The sequence below is a fragment of the Nannospalax galili genome, unplaced genomic scaffold (assembly GCF_000622305.1).
Source record: "Nannospalax galili isolate Female #2095 unplaced genomic scaffold, S.galili_v1.0 scaffold397, whole genome shotgun sequence".
In the NCBI taxonomy this organism is placed as follows: Eukaryota; Metazoa; Chordata; class Mammalia; order Rodentia; family Spalacidae; genus Nannospalax; species Nannospalax galili.
Window position 1 is genome coordinate 3,813,667 of NW_008341879.1, and position 20,586 is coordinate 3,834,252.

At 39.9% G+C, this 20,586-nt stretch overlaps 1 protein-coding gene across 5 annotated transcripts in view; it reads left to right on the forward strand.

Annotated features, from left to right (window-relative positions):
* Asph (aspartate beta-hydroxylase) overlaps positions 1-20,586 on the forward strand; it is a 251,777-nt gene that overhangs the window by 123,802 nt on the left and 107,389 nt on the right. The gene's annotated exons all lie outside the window — the stretch shown is intronic.

Genomic DNA, 20,586 nt, shown 5'->3' on the forward strand with positions numbered 1-20,586 from the left:
ACGATTGTGTTTTTATGAATTCTGAAGAAATACGATGATCTATGACTTCATGTGTTAAAGCTCAGAGCATGTAGGTGTGCGTAGATTTTAAAGACATGTAGGCAGTGTATTCGTGCCATGTGGAACATAGAACTGACAAGGAAAAGAAAGTATTTTTTCCCAATTCTATTTCTTGATTTTGTGTATGTATGTGTGCTGCTGGGGATGTAATTCAGGACTTTATGCATGCTAGACAAGTACTCTACCACTGAGCCACATCTCTAGCCCTTATTGAGATATGTATTTCATAGCAAAAGAATGAGATGAAAATAATACCCATAAGAAGTGTAACTACTGCTGTTATCATTATCCAAATTCAGTCAGCTACCATTATCCAGAGACCTGGACTTTGAGTTACTTCAATCAGTAGTTCACTTAGTTGGCTTGGAGGTGTAGCTTAGCTTTACCAGCACTCTAATTTAGCTAAGACAAGACCTTTAAAAGGTCTACATCTATTATAATTTTAGAAGCAAAGGTATTTTAGCTCCCAAAGTAAATCACATAATTTCAGATAAGGGTTTTTTTAATTTAATAAGTTTAGCTTTATGAGACCGTCTCTGAGGTGATCACATTGCTTGGTATGTTAGGGGCCATTGAGCACATCCTTAAGCAACTCCAAGGCAGAGGAGGACGAAGGCCAAGCTCAGTGCTGGGCCAGTCAGACCTCACTTCTCAAGAGGCCAGATTCCATAGAGAATCGGGAAGAGAAAACGGTCTTCTTTGTCCCGTATTCTCACTTTCCAATCCTACATACTTTAGGGTAACAATCACGTTTAAGGAGACCTGGCTTTCTTGCCAGCCCCCTGCTGTATCATCCCATGTTGTTTAAACATTGGATATATATATATATCACATTCAGGTGAATGACCACATTCCCATGGCAGTTACACCCAGTTACCTGTCATTTAAAAAGCTCACAGTTAAATAACTTAAAAAGACAGGGGTTTATTTCTTAGCACCTAGGGATGTTTTGGTGGCTCACAGGGACCTGGCTCTTGTCATCCTGTTATTATGACTCCAGAATCTTATCTTCCAAAAGAACTGGCATTATAGCCACACCAAGGTAACCCAAAGGAGGCTCGGGGTGGGAGGGAACAGCTTAAAAGAACTTCATTTAACTGACAGAATTTTGTTAAAGCTAAAATCCAGGGTTCTACTTCTTAAGATGAAAGGAACTTAAATATCAAGAGGAAATGATAGTTAGTGGTCTTAGGCAATATTTTATTCTTTTTGTTTCCAAGATGTACTCGAGCTCTGAGTTTGGTGAGAAAAACCTCACTAAATGTCTTAGTTTCTTTTCCTGTTGCTATGAAAAAATGCTCAGACAAAAGCAACATAAGGAAGGCTTTAACTTGGCTCACACTCAAGAATGCAGTCCATTATGGTGGGGACTCAGGGCAAGGGAGCTTGAAGCAACAGGTCACAGTGACATGGCATCGGGAAGAGCAGAGTGGTGAAATGCCCTTGTTCATCTAGCTTCCTCCTTTGCGTGCAGTCCAGGACCCAGACCAGGGAATGGTGCTGCCCTCCTTTGTGTGGGGTCCTTCCCATCTCAATTAACCTAATCAAGATAGATAATCCCTTACACCTGTGCCTGGAGGCGTCTCTCCTAGATGATTCCAGATCCTGTCAAATTGACGGTCAACACTAACTTCACACTAGGTCATCAGAATATCTATTGAGGAGACAATTCACCTGGTATCACTGACTGATTGGTTCATTTCCTTAAATATCTGTGTGCACGCTGCATGCCTGGCAGTCTACCTAGATGGTGTGGCCAAGAGAAGACAGCAGCACTGTGCTGTTGGGGAGTCCTGGGGACAGTGCACAGGGAACAGAAACTGAGGAGTGCTGTGAAGACACAGCTCTCATGTACCGACAGGAGGAAGAGAAGCAGGTCCTTGATGTTGGACACGATCTAGGAGCACTGTGAGCAGAGGAGCAGTCTGCATAGGTCCTGGGAAGAGAGAGATGACCCGAGAAGCTGGGCACCCTGAGCAAGCTGAGAGTTAGAGAAAGTCAGAGGCCAGAGCATGGCAGTGAGAACACTTTTCTCCCTAGGTGGGATGCTGTGCCGGTGAGACTGTGGGTATGGTTTATTGCAGACACAGAACCTTTGTAATCTGAGCCCAGGCCTCTAGCTCAGTGCAGTGGCTGAGCTGCGTTTCTCTTCCTTACCCCCTAACTTAAGCTTTGGCCTTAGCTGTCCTGTCTTCCATCCACATGGCCCTGTATACACTTGTGCACAGGTCAGACTTCCAGGGGCTGAAATGATAAAGGGCGCTACATGGTGGAGTGTGGGAACTGGGGTCTTTGGATCTGCAGAGAATTCAGCTCAGTAGCTTCACTTGTCTGTCTGCTCTAGACTCCTCTCATTCCAGATTGGCCATGGAAGTCCTGCCTGGGGGTACTCACGTAGTAACGGCAGGAAATAGAGGAGGAAGAAGAGGGAGGATCAGAAGTTCAAGACCAGCTTAAGCTACAGAGTGAGACCCTGTCTCAGAATATCAAAATCAGATTAAAAAAAAAAAAAAAAAGGTCAGATCAGTGCCAACCAGAAGATGGTTTGTAACTAAAGTATTTCATTAAGGATGGATAGCAGGGATAGTTAGAATTTAAGGAAGAGAGAACAGGGTCACCACTGATTCACTTAGTAAATCGTCAGCATCTGCAAGAAAACTTGAGACCTTCCATTCTGTAGTGTGTAGTAAGAAGCTGTGAATGGATTCCAGTGATCGCATGTTAGTTTCATGGTAACAGAAAGTGAATTTTTAAAAATGGAAATAATAAAGTTGTCTCAGAATGAATGATCAGGTTCTCTAATTTTCTACCTATATTATTTCATATCAGGAATGAGATAATGTTAATAAGAGCTGGGTATAGGGCATACCTGTAATCCCAGCACTCAGGAGGCTGAGGCAAATGGATCATGAGGTTGAGATGAGCTTGAGTTACATAGGAAGGCCTTGTCTCAAAAAAGAAAGAGTTAAATGAAGAGGAAGAAGACCTGGTTTTACTTAGAATTAATAATTCATGACCCTTTTAGAGAATATCTTCCTGGTTTTTTTTTTACTTAAGTTGTGTGTGTGTGTGTGTGTGTGTGTGTGTGTGTGTGCACTCACCTATGTTTGTGTGTATGGAGCCCAGATTGATGTCAGTTGCCTTCTTCTATTGATTTCCACCTTATCTTTTGAGACAGAATCCCTGAACCTGGAGCTCAGGAATTAAGGTTGGCCAGCAAGCCCCAGGGGTCTGCATTGGGATTACAGGCACAGGGTGCCATGTCTGATTTTTACTTGGGAGCTGGGACTTGGAACTCAGGTCACCATGCTTCCTAACAAGCACTTTATCTTGAGCCATCTCTCCAGTCCTGAGATGCCCAATTCTTAAACTGAATCTGATTGTGTCTGTTTTAGACAAGATTGCTATATCAGTCCGTCCCCACTGGATGTCATCTTTCCCACATAGTCCGTCTTGCACAGCCACAAAGGCAAGTGTGAACTACAGAGGAATGCAGTGCAGACAGCTGGCTCGATGTCACATTCCAACAACTGTTTTTATCATCTACTCATTCTGTACATATTCAGAACTTGGTGCCAGGCACTGTTTTGGGCACTAGGATGACAGCAGTAATAAAATGAAGCTCCAGTTCTCACAGCTCAGGCTGAGCATCTTGTGTTCAAACTGTGAGGCCAGAGTGTTTAGGATTTGGGATTTTTTTCAAATTTTATAATGTTTGCACTTACATAAACCCAAGAGTCCTCTATTTCATAAGTGTCTTGTACACATTATCTGAGGTAATGTTATAAATATTACTTTGTAATGTTCCCTTTGTGCCACCATATTGTTTTTGGGATTTGCAGATTAGAGATGTTCAATCTGGATTTAGGTTTTGAGTGTGTTTGGGGAGGTGGATAGGCAATTGTTAAAAAGTAGAGTATGGCAGGCAATGAGAAGTATGATTAGGTCAGGGGGATGGCTCAGTCAGTCATGTGCCTGCTGTGCAAACTCGGAGGTCTGATTTTGGGTCCCTGTCAGCCACATACAAAGCCAAGTGTTCCATGTCTATAATCCCAGAGCTGGGGAGGTGGAGACAGAAGGATCCCTTGCCACCTAGTCCAGCAAATCATTGAGCTTCAGGGTCAGTGAGAGACCCTGTTTCAAAAAATAAGATGGAGAGATTGAAGAAAGCACCGGATGTCACCCCCCCCACCAGTGTGAAAAGGAATATATAGTGGGAAAAAACTAGGACAGTGGACAGGAGGTGTTGCTGTACACACAGCCCCATGACTGATATGCGAGTAGAGATCTGAAGCCTCAGGCGAGTGAGTTTTGTTCTCCTGTATGAGAGGAAGAGCTGAGGCCCTAAGGTATGCATGCTTCATACATTTGAGAATTGGTGAGCCATATATGCTGGTGAAGAGTGTGAAGGGTGTGAAGGGCTAGTGTTGGAGTAGTGAGACCGGGGAGGTTGAGGGCAAGACACAGAGGACTTTGAAGGCCACCATGAAGAATTCTATGTAGTCTTCGGTGAGAAGGGAACCTGTAGGATCTGCCTTGTTTTTAGACTTATTCTGGCCATATAGATACAGATTGGAAACAGGGAAAATAATCAGACTATTGTACTCATCCAGGTGAGAAATGATGATCAGGATTGGCCTAGAGGGTAGAACCAGGGAGAGTATGTTGTTAATTAAAGTTGTATTTGTATCATGGGTTTTTCCTGGAATTTTCCTTTGATTTAGACGAACGTCTAATATCCAATTACTGTTAAGTAAATTAGGGATATGCTTTCACAGTATAATGGATGTCTCTTAAAAGAGGCTTTTAATAGCTTCCTGGTTGGTTTTCATGTTCTTTTAAAAATAGTCATTGCCACAATAAAACGCCAGATGGCAGTAGAAAACAAGTCATATGTATAAAGAAATCACAAGAAAAGGCTGAGACAGCTATATTGTAGTCAGGAAATCAGCTTGGTGGTGCAACTGGCACATTTTATAGATAATTCTTACTTTTCTGTGATTATAAGGAAAGTAAAAATAGAATAAACATGAGTAATAAGCCTCATTCTGCATATTTGCTATTAAAAAGAAATATTTTCTGTGAAGCTTCTATGATTTGTGTGTGCGTGTGTGTGTGTGTGTACACATGTCTGAACCCATGCACACATGCTTGTGTGTGAGTCCATGTGTATGAGTGCACATGCATATTTCCAAATGTGTTTGGAGGCCAGAGGTCAACCTTAGGTGTCACTCCTTGCTCTCTACTTCCTTTTTTGAGACAGATCTCTCACCGGGACTTGGGGCTTGCTAATTGGGATGGCCAGCAAGCCTCAGAGAACTTCCTGTCTCTGTCTACTCAGCTCTAGGATTACAAGCATGTGTCAGCACATCCAGTTTGTTGTGTGGATGCTAGGGATTGAGATCAGGAGCCTGTGCTTCTGTGGCAAGCTCTTTGCTTGCCGAGCTATCCTCCCAAACCTTCCTGTGGTTCATATACTGTTTGGGTGTAGCCATTCCCATTCCCCTGAAGATAATACTGAACCGTGTAGTTCAGTGTGTAAGGCATCACAGGTGGGGCTGCTGCTTAGAGCCTTCCTCTCCTGGGAATGCTGTTCCTTCTCTGTACTTCACAGCAAACGCCTGCCTATTCCTGAGGACAGAGCCCAGCTGCCACCTCTTCCAGGAAGCCTTCACACCTCTACCCTACCCAAAGACATGCGTTTCCTTTGTTTTTCTCAAACGCTCATGCTTCTAAATTTTTCACCCATATTTTGAGGTTCTTTTCCCATCTAGACAAAGAAGCTTCTTAAGGCTTGGATCAGCCCTTACATTAGTCATCATCAGCCTTCTTCAGAAAGACAACCAATAGAATGTGTGTAAGTGGGTGTGAAGAAGTGGGTGTAGACATGGAAAGGGTATACAGAGATGTATTTTAAGGGGCTGACTCACACAGTGTAGAGCCTTGCTACCCCAAATCCTCAGAGCAATGGACAAAGTAGGCATTACAGCTGGAATCCTGAGGCCACCTGGAGGCAGAACTCTTTCTTCAGAAGGGAGATCTGGGCCAGGCTTGGTGGCACATATCTTTGATCCCAGCACTCCAGGCCTGCCAGGTTATAATAGTGAGATCTCACCTCTAAAATAAAATGAAATGAAATTTTAAAAGTCTTTCTTTTCCTTTCTAAAACCTTCTGATTAGATGCAACCCTCCTCCCTATACAAAATACTCTATTTTACTCAGAAGCCACAGATTTATATATTAATGTCACCTAAAAAGGATCTTCAGTCAGACATGTTTTACTACATATCTCTGCACTGTGTCCCACTGAAGTTGGCATGTCTAATTAGCACTGTCACACCCATCCAGTGGCACTTGACAGTAACAGAAGATGCTGAATAAAAATAACTGTAATGAAACAAATGGTTAATTCTGCTCCCTGTGAGTACTGCTTACCAGATGCTGATCAGATGCCCGTTGTCTTAACGGTGGGTAGGAAGAGTTTATAAACAGAAATCTCACACTATGAATGAACTTTTAGTGTCTACAACACTTAGGGTTTTTTTTCCCCTATGGATTCTCATGAAATCTTTACTCCCCCGCTCCCCTATATTATGAGTTAACATTTTCATCCACCACAATTGCTTTTACATTTTATTTTTCCCTCTTTAGTGTGTTTCTGGGACTCCTATTATATGTATGTTGGACTTTGGCATAATCTCTCACTTGTCTCCAGAAGTTTGTTCTTCGTTGCTGTTTGTTTTCTTTTTCCTGTTGGATTGCATAGTTTCACTTGCTGTATCCTCAGGTTCCCTGGTTCTTTTCTTCTGCTGTTGCACATCTGCTCTTCAGCCCATCTAATGAAGTTTCCATTTCAGCTACTGCTCTCTTCCTCTCTGACTTCCCATTGCTTCTGTTTGTTACGGTTCCCATTTCGCTGCTGAGATTCCAGATCTGTTCACTCATTGATGTCTTATTTTTTATTCTTTATAATCATTCATCATCACTGATTTGAAGTACTTTTCTAATAAAACCAATAGTTGGAAGCCGTTGCTATTGGGTAGATATTTCTTTCTGATTGGGAGTCAGGAGATTCCAGTTTTCTTTGCATGTGTGGTAATTTTTGTTTGAAAACTAGATTGTGTAGCCAATATATTGTGGTAAAACTGAAGTTGGTTTTGTTCTTTTTGAGGATTGTTGGTGTGTAGTAAAGAGTCTTGACTCAAACTGAGTAAAAAACCCACATCACCTGCAATGTAAAGCAGCTAGTGTATTGGCCCAGATTTTTTTGGTTTCTAAGTGTTGTTCCAAAGCCTAACTTGAGGGGATGGTGGAAGGGTTTCTGTATAATTTAATGATCCACCAAAGCTTTGGGCAGAATTCATACTCAGGACTTGCTTCTGGTATTTTCTCTCGCTTCACCACTTAGCTCTCCAGTTTTGTTTTTGTTTTTTTTTTTTTTTGCCAGCTCCAAGTTCTACCCTCCCACACCCCAAGCCACTTATATTCCATGTTCTGCCACCCACACTACATGTGTTTGAGAAGTGTAATGGGGTAAATTTCAGCAAAAGCAGTTCTGTCCCTGGTAGATCCCCACAGTAGCTGGTCTCCAGGACTGTCCCAGTGACGCTTCCCTTTTTATAGTCATGCTTTATGCAGCCCTCTCTATTGTAGAGGGTTGACCCATGTGTGATGGTTAGTGCTAATAGAGTCTAGAGCCACCTGAGAGATGGGCCCCTGGGCTTGCTTATGAACGTGGAGAAAGGGAACCAAGTATCTGGTGCATTCATGTTCTCTGCTGCCTCATTGTGGAGGTGTCAGGACCAGCTGTTGCAAGCTCCTGCTGCCTTGACTTCCCTCCGTGATGGACCGTACCTTGAACTGTCAACCAGAAACCAGAATAAAGCCTTTTCCCCATAAGTTACTTTCACCAGAGTATTGTTTTTCACAGCAACAGGAAGAGCATCTAAGACACTGTCTAACTAATAGGATATTATAGAAGTGACAGAGCATAGCTTCCAAGGTTGGGTCATAGAGGATGCCATAGCTTTTAACTTTCTTTCCTTTGGTTTCTGGCTTTGGGGAATATCAGCAGTCACGTCACATATTTGCAGTCCAGTCCAGAGAGCCAGAAACTTGTTCAAGATAACAAGTGTTTATAGAAGCTGCAAGGTGCTACAGCGTTGATTCATTTTTGCAGTTATTATCACTAGTCCACCCTCTCGAGTTTCTGCTTTATCCCCACGCTCCTTGCAGCTTCCCATGAAGGTGGGCAGGCGTCGCACAGCTAGGGACTTGACCAGAATTTGTACTCAAATTTTATATGTTAGTTACTGTCTCTCTTGCTTCTGACATTTTTCCTTTCACTTTCTACCTGTTCCACCACTGCTTCCAGAAGGAATACCACAGTTTTCCACTGACTCACCTACCTGGTTGGGAAGCATTCCATGCAAGAGCAGAAATAGTCTTTTAAAATAAAAGCTTTGGGCTGGAGAGATGGCCCGGTGGTTAAGAACACTGGTTGTTCTTGCAGACGACCCCGGTTTGAATCCCAGCACCCACATGGCAGCTAACAACTGTCCATAACTCCAGTCCCAGGTGATCCGACATCCTCTTCTGACCTCTGCAGGCATTGCAGAACATGGGTGCACTTACCTACATGCAGGCAATACAGGCATACACATAAAATAAAAATAACAATAATTTTTTAAAGTTAAAAAAAAAACAAAAGCTTCAAGTTGCTGCCTGCCTTTGGTCATTTCGCAGTGCCTTCATATAGTTACTTAGATGTTTTGATACTCTATTTTGTTGCTTTAATAAAAAGATTATATTAATACTCTGGAGTACCAGAAAGTCTGAACATATCAAATTTGAAATTCCTGGTCTGAATTATTTATTCATTCTTTTAATTAATTTTTCCTTGAACTATTGGACAATTTTTTCTCTCTTTTTTTTTGGTGGATTATAGCGATTTTACTTATATTATTGGTATTAGTCCCTCACTGTTTTTTTGATACCTTGAAACTCTCTTCCCAATTATTTTCTTACATGCTAACTTCATGTATGATGCCTTACAAATGCAGTGTTTGAGGTGAGGACACAGATGGAGGTATATGGGAGAGAAAGGCATTTTCTGTTGTCTAGAGAACGTGAACCAGGCTCAGCAGTGTCGCCTGGCTTTCACACACTTGTCTGTTTGACACTAAGAAAATATACACAAAAACACTGAGCAGGCTTGATGAACTTGGAAGCCTGGGAAAAGTGAAGTGTGACCTTCCCTCAAAGAGTTCCTTCAGTCATCTCTTGACCCGCATTCTCAGCTATGAAGCCCTGTCACAAAGTGGCAGTCATTCCGTCTATGTAGGTCCTTCCAGCTGATGCTCATGAACTCAATCAAGTCCACCCTGCCTTGAACATAATTATTACTATGTGGTCAGTATAATTAGTCTGTGTAGTTTGCTGTTCATGGGAGACGCTTCAACCCATTGTCTCTGGCAGTTCAAAACACTGTATATTCTTCTTTATTAGTACCACCAGCCCACCTAGATGTTGCTGCACCTCTAGGTGCTTCAGTTCAGGCCACACCACTCTGCCGTAGTAATTTTCTCATATAGGAGAACAATGTAGCAATAGCATATTTAAACCAACTCAGGGAAAAGCTTTGAAAAACAATCTCCCTCCCACCCTTGCAGCTGTGAGGTTATGAGATAACTGCCATTAAAGATTTATTATCGTCATTACACTCAACAGCTACAGTAGTTTTAGTGGTTCCTAAAATACACCAGCAGTTATTGTCTGATTACTTCTACAGATAAGTTAATTGTAGGAGATTTCTGACTCTTATATAAGTCTGATTTAGCGAGAAGTTTAATTACAGCAATTTTCGTGATTTAAATAAACTCAGCATATATTACTAGTCTCAGCAAGTAGGGTAGAGATTTTCAGCTGTGTTGAAATACACATTTGCTTTGTTTTTATTTTTCATTTCATGATTTTAACTGTACTGTGAGACACGTGATAATTCAGGACACCTGTTTCCACCAGAGTGAATCTTCAGTCAAACACTCCACAGGACCATAATAGCAACTTCTTGGTTGTCATTAAAATCCCATTCTAATGCTTCCCATTGAGCTCTCTGCACTTGCCAAAGCTAATTTGTGTAATGATTGTGACAATGCGAGTAGGAAAGGAAAATCGGCTCCTTAAGGGGAAAAAAGAAAAAAAAATCAGATTTTAGCATATTTCAAGTGTTCTGTTAGGATCTTAATTTTTTTTTAATTGATGAGAATTGTGACACCGTCTTTAATTCAGAATAACCCCCATCACTGTTTATCAACACATTATCTATTAGTATGCTTGGCAAATTAAAGATTAACTCATAAGTTACATATGCCCAGACTAACTTGAAATTAAACATTCAAGAAAATGTGCCATGAACAGATAGTGCTGTGGGTAGTTTATTAAGCAGATTTCAAATTGGACTTCATTTTAATTTGAAAGATGCACTGAGGGGCTGGAGAGATGGCTCAGCGGTTAAGAGCACTGACTGCTCTTGCAGAGGACCTGAGTTCGATTCCCAGCACCCACGTGGCAGCTACAAAACATCCTTAACTCCAGTTCCAGGGAAATCCGAAGCCCTCTTCTGACCTCTGCGGCATTGCATGACACGGGTGCACTCACATACATGCAGGCAATACACTCATACACATAAAATAAAAATAATAAATAAAATAAAAAAGAAAGATGCACTGAAAGTTATCCCAGTTGAAAGGCCATAGAAATCTCCATTTTTCTTTTTTAAAGTTCTTCTGATGGTGGGTTCTGTTGGCATTTACAGTAGTAATTCTTCCTCTTAAAGATCAGATTTTTTTTTAAAAAAAGCAATGAATAGTACAGTAGTCCACTCTTACTTACCCATGGCCAGCTGCTGCCCAAATACAGATGTCTCTACCACCAGAAGGCCATTCCTGGCCTGACACTGCAAGTCTGCAAGACTGTCACCATCATGTAGGTTCTGGCTCATCTCATGTCCACCTAAGGCTAGAACAGAGCACAAAGATATTTTGAGAAAGAGAAAAAAAAAATATTAATACAACTTTTCTTACAGTACGTGGCTAAATTGTTCTGTTTTGTTATTTTTGTTAAGTTATTAATGTGCCTAATTTATGAGCTAAACTCAGTCATGGGTTTTTAGATATAGAAAAAGCATTCTGTCCCGGGTTCAGTAGTGTTGTAGTTCTAGGCATCCACTTGGGATTTTGGAGCACATCCTCTATTGGTAAGCAGGGACTGTAGCCTTCGTAATAGGAAAATAAACTAGGTCCTCTGTTTCACTTTGGGCCACTGGGTTATGTTCTTTCTGGGAAGGAGCCAGTTGTTTCCTAACCCCGTGGAATGTCAGCTTTACTTCTCCTTTTCCTAAAATTCTGCCTCCTCTTCCCTTATCTTCTTTCTTTTGGGCTCTTGGAGTCTTTTCTTCTTCTGTCACCCATGTTCTCTTCCTCTTACAGACTTCCACTCTTTTCCATCCCTTTCCTGAGCCTCACAGATTTGAATCAGAACTAAGGGAGAGTAATTTAAATGACTTTGCAGCTACCTTCTTCATGTACTAGGACTTTACTATTAAGGAAATGGTTGTGCTGGATGTTATCTTTCTGGGTCCCACTTTCTACGCTCATGATGGTTGTGCTGATACTGACAAGTAGGAGGAACTGTGAGGCTTTCTTGTGCTGCAAATGTGCCTCAGGAAGGACCTCAGGCACTCTGGAGACAGCCACTTCCACTTCTGGGCTGAAGCACCTCACTCCCCTATGCTGTCCTCTTTAGCTAGCCTTACTGCCCCAGCTAGGGGTAGAAGCTCCTCAAGGGTTTTGTTGTTCAACTACTTCAGGGCTACTTGTATATAGATTACAGTATATCTAAAGATCAAGGACAGAGCAGGAGACTTGCCCCAGTGTCAAAAAAAAAATTAATAAAAGCAACTGAGGTAGTTAAAAAGTTAAAAGTATATTCTTCATGGTTCCTGTCCTAAAATCATTCACTTAAGGCAAATATATAGTTACTTACATTGTAAATTCTAAATTCATTTCAGATTGTAAATGTATTTGTCCAGTTGGTTATCATAGAATCAGAGGATACTCATTTTTTTCTCTTTTGAGTTACTTTTTTTAAAAAGGTCAATATGTGTGGAGGTGAAGGACAAATTATATATATATGTGTGTGTGTGTGTGTGTGTGTGTGTGTGTGTGTATACATATATATTCTAATGCATTTCCTTTTCCAAGACTCACTTGTGTTGGAAGAAAGGAAAGATCTTTTCGCCATACCTTGGCACTTCAGCCATTCCTGCAAGGTGGATAGCATTTTAGTTGTTCCTCAGTTAGCCAGCAAGAGTTCTATCTCTGTGCTCCATGGATTCCAATACTGAATTATTTTTAATGGTAGGGATGGTAGGTTGATATGTAAAAGATATGTAAGTCTTTTTCCACTCAACAAACCTATCCCCATTGCAAAGATCAGGGCCGCTGGGATGCCAGGGGCAGTGCTCATTATAAAGCAGTTTCCACAGGTCAGAGTCCTTCTTGAAAACCCTTGTGGGCATCCCTCTTTGGAAAACTAACGTAACTCATTTTTCTCTCACTGTCCAGTCACTTTTATACTTTCTCTATTTCGAGTCTTAGGTACTGCTGGTGTCCTGGTCCTTTATCACATAATAGATTTCATGATATGTATCTCATTATATATTATTTATCTAGAGCCTGTGGAGCTAGTTAGCTACTGTGACTGTCATATTAACTCAGTTCAAGTTGTGTAAAGCACACTTAAAACTCAACTTGGATAAAATCTATTTAGACAGCATGGTGCCTTCAATTAATAGCCTTTATCTGAAGGCCAAGGTTTGGTAAAGTTGTATTTCAGGTGATAGCCTTGAATTTTATGCTTCATAGAAAGTTGGTTCCTTTTCCCCCAAGGATCACTGACTCCTTTGTTCGTTCGTTCTGCGGGATTGGTGATGTTATTATTGATGTCATTCAGCTAGCCATAGGGTGGACACAGCATTAATTGCAAATTATAGCTTCAACATAAAACCAGTGAACTTGAGTGAGCTTTTAATTTCTGGGCCTTGTCACTTTGATTCATACTGCATCTTGTTTTTTAACTGCTGCCATGAACCCTGTGTGCATTTCTCTGCAGTATATTTTTTTTTCATGGCACTTGCAGACAGTCATGAGAGTCAAGCAGTATAGGACCCAGCAGGGTATGTGTTGTTGTGCCATTAATTGCGTACCTCTGTGCCTTGCGAGGAAGGAGGCCAGAGGCAGATTGTCTTTTACCCCCTGAGAAGTAGGATAATAGCTTGACAGTGCACTTCCTGGAGTATTTCTCTGTGATTGTAAAATAAAGTGAAGAGACTTGTTGGAAAGAAAAAATGGGAAATACTTTAAATTGCCTTTTAGATTAATAGCATCAGGCATAGTTAGTGCTTTGGCAGTAGAATGATGGAAATACATGTCTCTGCTCTTCATCAGGCACCAATACTGGGTTCTGTTTTAAGGTTCCAGGGTGAGGCTGAATGGGGCACTTGAGTATTGAGATCCTTACTGACATTGCAGAAAATTTGGAAATATTAAACTGTTCTTCAGCTGTATCGACTTTCAAAGAAGTCTCCTTTTTTCCCCCCCTGCTCATAGTATTTTCCTTGTGCCATTTTAATTCTTGTTGTTCATGTGAAATCATTGATTCAAAACTTGAAAATTATTGAAATGAAACACAAATGATCCTTGAGCAGAGCTGGAGTTCAGTTCTTTTTTTGTCCTTTGACTCTGCACACGTCTCTCAGTTCTGAGAGCTTTTTATCCATGTGTAAAATGCTGCATCTGCTTGTGTTCCTGCAGTGTCTGTGTAGGTCACATGACCATTTTGCTTTGTTCCTGGTGCCTTGCTGTAGATCCAAGCAACTCTTGTCATCCCTTCTCCTGCAATGAGTGCTTTGCATAAGATGCCTGGAGTCTAGGCATGGTAGTAGCATCTCCACTCCCAACACTTGAAAGGTGGAGGCAGGCATATAGGAAGGAGTTCAAGGTCATTCCCAGGCCACATGGAGTTTCAGACCCCTCTGGGCTATGAGGGAACCTGCCTCAAAAACTACAATACTAACAACAGAAACACTTGTTTAAATAAAATGCATGTGACCTCTGAATTCACATCCAAGAGAAGAGAAATCTAGTATTTTTCATTTGTGTTTGTTCTTTTTCCAAGAGTCTCTTGACGAACATCATAAATTCATTGACATGATATCCCTTTTTTTTTAATGTCTTAATTGCATGAGGAAAGATGCTAATTCTCCAGGGCAGTTTCTCTATAAAGTGTGTATTTATGGAAAGTGAACGTGTACAAACCGAATAAGGTGTGAGCGTACTGGGAGCCTTTTGAGGGATGGTTGTAGTGGCACCTCATTAAAGAGCAAGTTACGTTTTTTTTCTACCTTGGGTGTTAAAGCTTTATGAACACCAGAGTTTGGAAACAACCAACAAAAAAGCTAAATGCTTAGGGGATTTACTGTAAGACTCAATAGTGCCATTAATTTCCATGTATGCTTTAAATTGCTCGGGTGAAATAATGTATTCAGCAAGGAAGCAAGTTCCTGCTTCCTCCCATGAGTCTCCTTGATTGTGCAATTGGTATCTCATTCTTTAATTAAACTTGTCCAAAGATAGGATCAGCTAAAGTGTTTACTGTATAAATAGTTTTCATTCCCAGTGTGCAAGCTTAAAACTGTGGTATAAAGGGTTTGCCATCTGTTAAAAACCAAAACATGTGGTGTGCTGTTGCATAAAAATAAACCACACATTATTCATAAAAAGGATCACAACATATCATATCTTTAGGGCTGACAATAATCTGTGATATTCTGACTTTCACCACCTCCTCTCAAAGTGACAGTGTGTTCCGTAATGCAGTATGAGAAACAACATGGCCCTGTATAAACATCATGAAATTGAGTTTTAGTTTTCATACCCCCCACAACCCCAACATTTAGTCATTTAGTTGACAGGAATTTAACCGTTCGTCTCCTTTCACCGCCCTTCCTCTTTCATCCCTGGGCATCATCTCCCAGGATCTGTCTAACGCTACTCTCTATCTTTCTGCTTAAGCATCTACCCAAGCAAAGCTTCACACACAGGTCATTTATGGTCAGTCATTAAAGCCACAGTAATACCACGCTGTCTTCCCTCATCAGAATACTATCCAAGAAACTCTCATCTGCCTTCAAGCCATGCTTGTTGCTTTGGTCCTCACCAGCCCTGACCTAGCACCCTGGGACTGTCCACCAGAGTCTTCCCAAATCCTTGCACTCATCTCCGTTCTGTTTCCCCCTCCGCACTTTCTTCTTGCTTTGGAATACTCTTTTTCCTGCCTCACACATCCCAAGTTAGCTCTGTGCTGTACGATTCAGCTCAAACGGCAGATTCTTCCTAAATTCTTTTGTACTGACCCAATTAGAAGTAACTCATTGCTTCTCTATGTTCCCCAGGCACGGTGTTATACTTATTTTGTCCAATAATTTTCAACCTTTTCCTCTAGGCATTATGTACCAGTTTCCCCAATTTTCTGAAGTATTTGAGGTTGTGATTTTGAATTCTTTGACCTACTTAGCATGAAGTGAGGCTTTAATAAATATGTGCCAGAGTGGTTCAGAGCTGTCATAGACACGGCTCTAGGGTACTGCAGTATTCGGCCTTGGAGTTTCCCACCACCTAGCAGTACTTACCAAGCTTTAAACTATTTTGGTTCCCTAGTGATTCCTAGTGGACAGTCAGTATCTCACAGAATTTGTGGGAAGTTCTGACATTTCAGATGGAACCAACTGTAATCTGTTGTTTGATTCCATTTTAGAACTAAAAATATAAATTCTTAAGATAATTACAGAAATGTAAACACTAGTGAAAGCATTCAACTGTGATATTCAGAATTATTCTTTCTCTCAAGATTTATTTTTACTTCTCTGTGTGTGTGTGTGTGTGTGTGTGTGTGTGTGTTGTGGTGCTGCTGCTGCTGTGGATTTTGGTGGGGTGCTGCCTTCCATGTGCTAGGCAGGTTCTATACCATTGAGCATCGTGATCCCTTTTAGACAGGCTCACTATATAGCTTAGACTAGCGTAGAACTCACTATTATAGCCCAGGCTGGCCTTGAACTCTTTATCCTCCTGTCTCAACCTCCCAAGTCTTGGGATTACAGGCACACCTGCATGTTTTCACTTATAAATAGTGTTCTTGGAGTCGTGCCAGTGAGAACATGCGCAATCCAAGATTATGGAAATTTTGTCTCGTGGATTTTTTTTAGAATTACAGTTTTACGTTCTATACTTAAGCCTCTGTTCGATTTAAAAGTAATTTTTAAGCAAATGTATTAGCAGCGGTTCATTTTGTAGATATAGGTATCTAATTGTTCCAATAGCATTTATTCAAAGGCTACTCTTTTTCCATTAAATTGCTTTTGCAGTTGTAGATATATGTGAATCTACTTCTAGACTCTCTTTTTAGTTCTGCTATCTGTGTTTGTCTGTACTTAAATGTTTCGTTTGCATCTTGCTTATTATAGCTTTGTAAGAAGTCTTGATATCATGGGCTGAAGAGATGGCTCAGTGGTTAGAGCACTGGCTGCTCTTGCAGAGGACCCAGGTTCCATTCCCAACACCCACATGGTGGCAGCTAACACCATCGTAACTCCAGTTCCAGGGGATCCAATGCCCTCTTCTGACTGCATGACATGAGTGTACTTACATACATGCAGGAAGTACACTCATACACACAAAATAAAAATAAAAAAATATTTTTTAAAGAAGTCTTGCTATCAGGGAATGTTAATATTCCCATGTTGTCCTTTTACAGTATGGCTGTGGTAATGGAAGGCTTTGCATTTCCATAGGAATTTTAGAAACAGTTTGTCAGTTTTTACCAAATAACAAAGCCTGGTAAGATTTTAGATGTGATTGCAAAAAGTTGATAACACTTATTTCAGAAGAGTTGGTACCTTCACTGAGTAGAGTCTTCCATCCAAGGGCATTTACTTCTCTGCACTTAGATTATGTTTTATAGTTTTCAATGTACAGTCCTTTCACATTTTATCAGTTCTATCCCTAAGTATATCATGTCGTGGATGCTATTTTAAGTGGGATTATTACTTTATAATTTCAATTTTCTGTTGTTTGTTACTAGTTACTAGAGATAAAATTGGGTTTTCTGTATGGGTATTGGTACCCTAAAACTGATAAACTTGACTTATATTTTCAATGAGATTTTCTACAACGTTTTCACATCATCATTGAATAAAGTTTTACTTCTTCTCCAATTGGGATGCTTTTCTTTCCCTATTCAGTGGCTAGAGCCTCTAGTACCATGTTGAAAAGAAGTCTGAGTATCCATCTTCGTCTGATTCTTATCTTGGGTGTATGGTAGAAATGTGTTTTTTTGCAATTCAACATTGTATTGACTCTAGTGTTTCCATAGATGTTCTTCATCAGATTGAGAAAGTTTTCTTCTATTTCTATATTGTTTAGAGTTTTTAGAATGGGTTTTAGAGTTAGACAAAGAGTGTCTGTCTAATTAAATGACCATATGGATCTTTGCATTTTTATGATAAATTGCAGTAATTAACTTTCAAACATTAATACTGTCCCTTTCTGAGTTAAGCCTCATAATACATTTTCCTTTATATGTCTTTTTGGATTGAGTTTGCCAAAATTTTGCTTAGAATCTTTTGCCTCTATGTTCATAGAGCATGCTGATTTTTACTTTTCATATGTCTGTGTCTGTCGTTGGCCTTAATAGTAACGCTGACTCATGGCTTAAGTCGAGAAACAGTCCCTTGTCTTCAAGAATTTATGTGCTATTTTTTTCCTAAGTGTCTGATAAAATTCACCAGTGAAGATTAATGGATGTAGAGTTTTCTTAATGGCAAAGTTTTGAATCACAAATTCAATTTCTTTGATAAAGATTGTTGGGTTTGACTTTTCTTGGGTAACTCTTTTTAGCTTGCAACTTTCTTCTACCAGCTTTTGATTCTAAACGAAGCTTGTAGTATTGTTAGTACTTATAATGTTATTTTGCTACTGTTGAGATTGTTCTGGAAACGTATATTAAGTTGCTTAATATTGTTCGAGCCTTCTGTATCTTTATTGATATTATTTTCTGATTGTTCTACCACATACTATATGAGTGAAGTATCAGATTATCTAATGGCTTTTCAAATTTTTATATTCTTATAGTTCTGTCAATGCCAATTCATATATTCATATATTCATATATTTTATAGCTGCATTACTAAATGGATAGATACTCAGATTATTATATTCTCTCTATGTTTGTTTTTCAGTATCCTTACAAAATAACCTTCTTCATCACTGATACTATTCATTATCCTGAAATCTACTTTGGACATTCATGTAGGGACTCCAGACTTCTTTATTATTAGACTGATGACCTATTTTGCATTCATTTGCTTTTAGCTGATTTGTGCCTTTATATTTGTGTGTATCTTCTAGTCTGTGTACTCTTGGATCTTGCCTTTTTTTTAAAAAAAAAAAAAACCCACCTGAAATTTTTTACCTTTTTAAAAATTACAATGTATATTTTTATTGAATTTTTTTGCATTTCATGTATTACATTTTAATCATATTTAGGCCCCTTCCCTATCTGCACCCCACTATAGTCCCCAACCTGATTCCATTCATTCTGTCCTATATATTAAGGCCTATTGTGTCAAGTTTTTGTCCCCATATGTCCCTTGGTATGTGTGTATTCACTGGAGCCAGGTCAGACGATCTAGTGTCACTCCTTTACCTTCTAATTGACTGTTAAATTGGGATGTTTATATGTAATGTCGTTTCTAGAATACTTAGGGGAAATTCGCATTTTCCACTTGTCACATCTCTTTTTCCTCATTCTTTCTTTGCTTTCCTGTGAATTAAATAAATAATATTTATGATTAGATTTTGTCTTTGCTACATTATTAGTTATCACTTGGATTACTGTAGTGATTTCATTAGTCTGTATTATAGATCCCTAACTTACCACAGTCTATCTTTAAATGATATTAACTGACTTCACATATACCACATAGAACCATAACAGCACGGGACCAGTTCTGCCTCTAACTATTGTGGTGTTATTATCATGCAGTTTACTTTTGCATATTCATCAAAGTCCATCCAGCATTGTAATTAACTTTGTTTAAATATAAAATTTTAGAGATAAGATTTTTGAAGATATTTAAATAGAAAATAAAACATGTATTTACCCTTGCAAGTATAATTTCCAGGCCTTTCATTTCATTTCTTTGTGTGCCTCATTATTTCCATCTGATATGATTTCCTTTTGCCTGAAGGCTGTGCTTTAACACTTTTTAGAGAGAAGGCATATTTTGATAAACTCTTTCTGCCTTGATACCTCTGAGAATACCTTTATTTCTACTTTGTTGTGTTATTGTTTGGAGACTTTTTTGAGCATAAAATACTAGTTTGCTTTTATTTAGTTGGTACTTTTAGCACGTTGTTCCACTCATGTTTCCTTTCCATTTTGTTCTGACCGGAAATTTGCTCCCATTGAGATTTTTGCTTCCTTGAATCGAACCTGTCTATTCACTCTTGGCTGCTTTTAGGATTCTCTCTCTCTCTCTCTCTCTCTCTCTCTCTCTCTCTCTGGTTAAAAAACATACATTTAGAATTAGCCAGCTGGATTCAGTTTAGATGATCCCAGTTTTGTTAGCAACATCCAAAGGACCATCATCAAGAGCTGTCACACATAGGCCTTCTCTCTGTCAGGCCTGATCAAGGTATTGCCACATCAGTGTCATAGTTTCTGTTTGATCTGGTGCCTGTTGACCTTGACAGTCACAGTGAACACACGTGTGTTGTTGGCTTCTGCCTTCTTCATGGCTGACTCAGAAGCGGGGAACTGGATGCTGGTGTAGTGATTGTTTCTCCTGAGGGCGCTCTTCTGTGGGTATTTGAGCTGCCTCTGGAGCCGCAGGTCTTGGGAGGCTGGAAGGTGGTGGCATGCAGACCTTCTTCTTTCTGTGACTGCCTTTCAGCACAGCCTTCTTGGCGTTCAGTGACTTTGCTTTGACTTTTAACTTCAGGAGGGGCAAGAGCTTCTGTCTTCACTCTCTGCACCTTCTGGGGTAAAGCTAGGATTCTGTTTTTAGAGCTGATTTGAGAAGCTTGATTCATGTCCCTCCCAATTCACCGTCTTTTGTTGCCAGATGTAGTTTCCAGAAAACCATTGTTTCATATATTATATGGAAATATGTAGAACTTTGACATAATATTCAAGTCCCAACCTTAGTATTTGAAAGTGACATCTTTACTGTAATTTTTCAGCACATCTATTTAGGATAGCAACGGCTTGCTTTGTCAATATATCAGATTGTAGGTTTGCATTGCCAGTACTAGTCTAAACTAAATTCAAAAGTGTCAACAATGAGAAATGTTTTTTTCTATTTGCTGAAATATCATAAGTATTTTGCTATTGTCCAAATAAACCTAA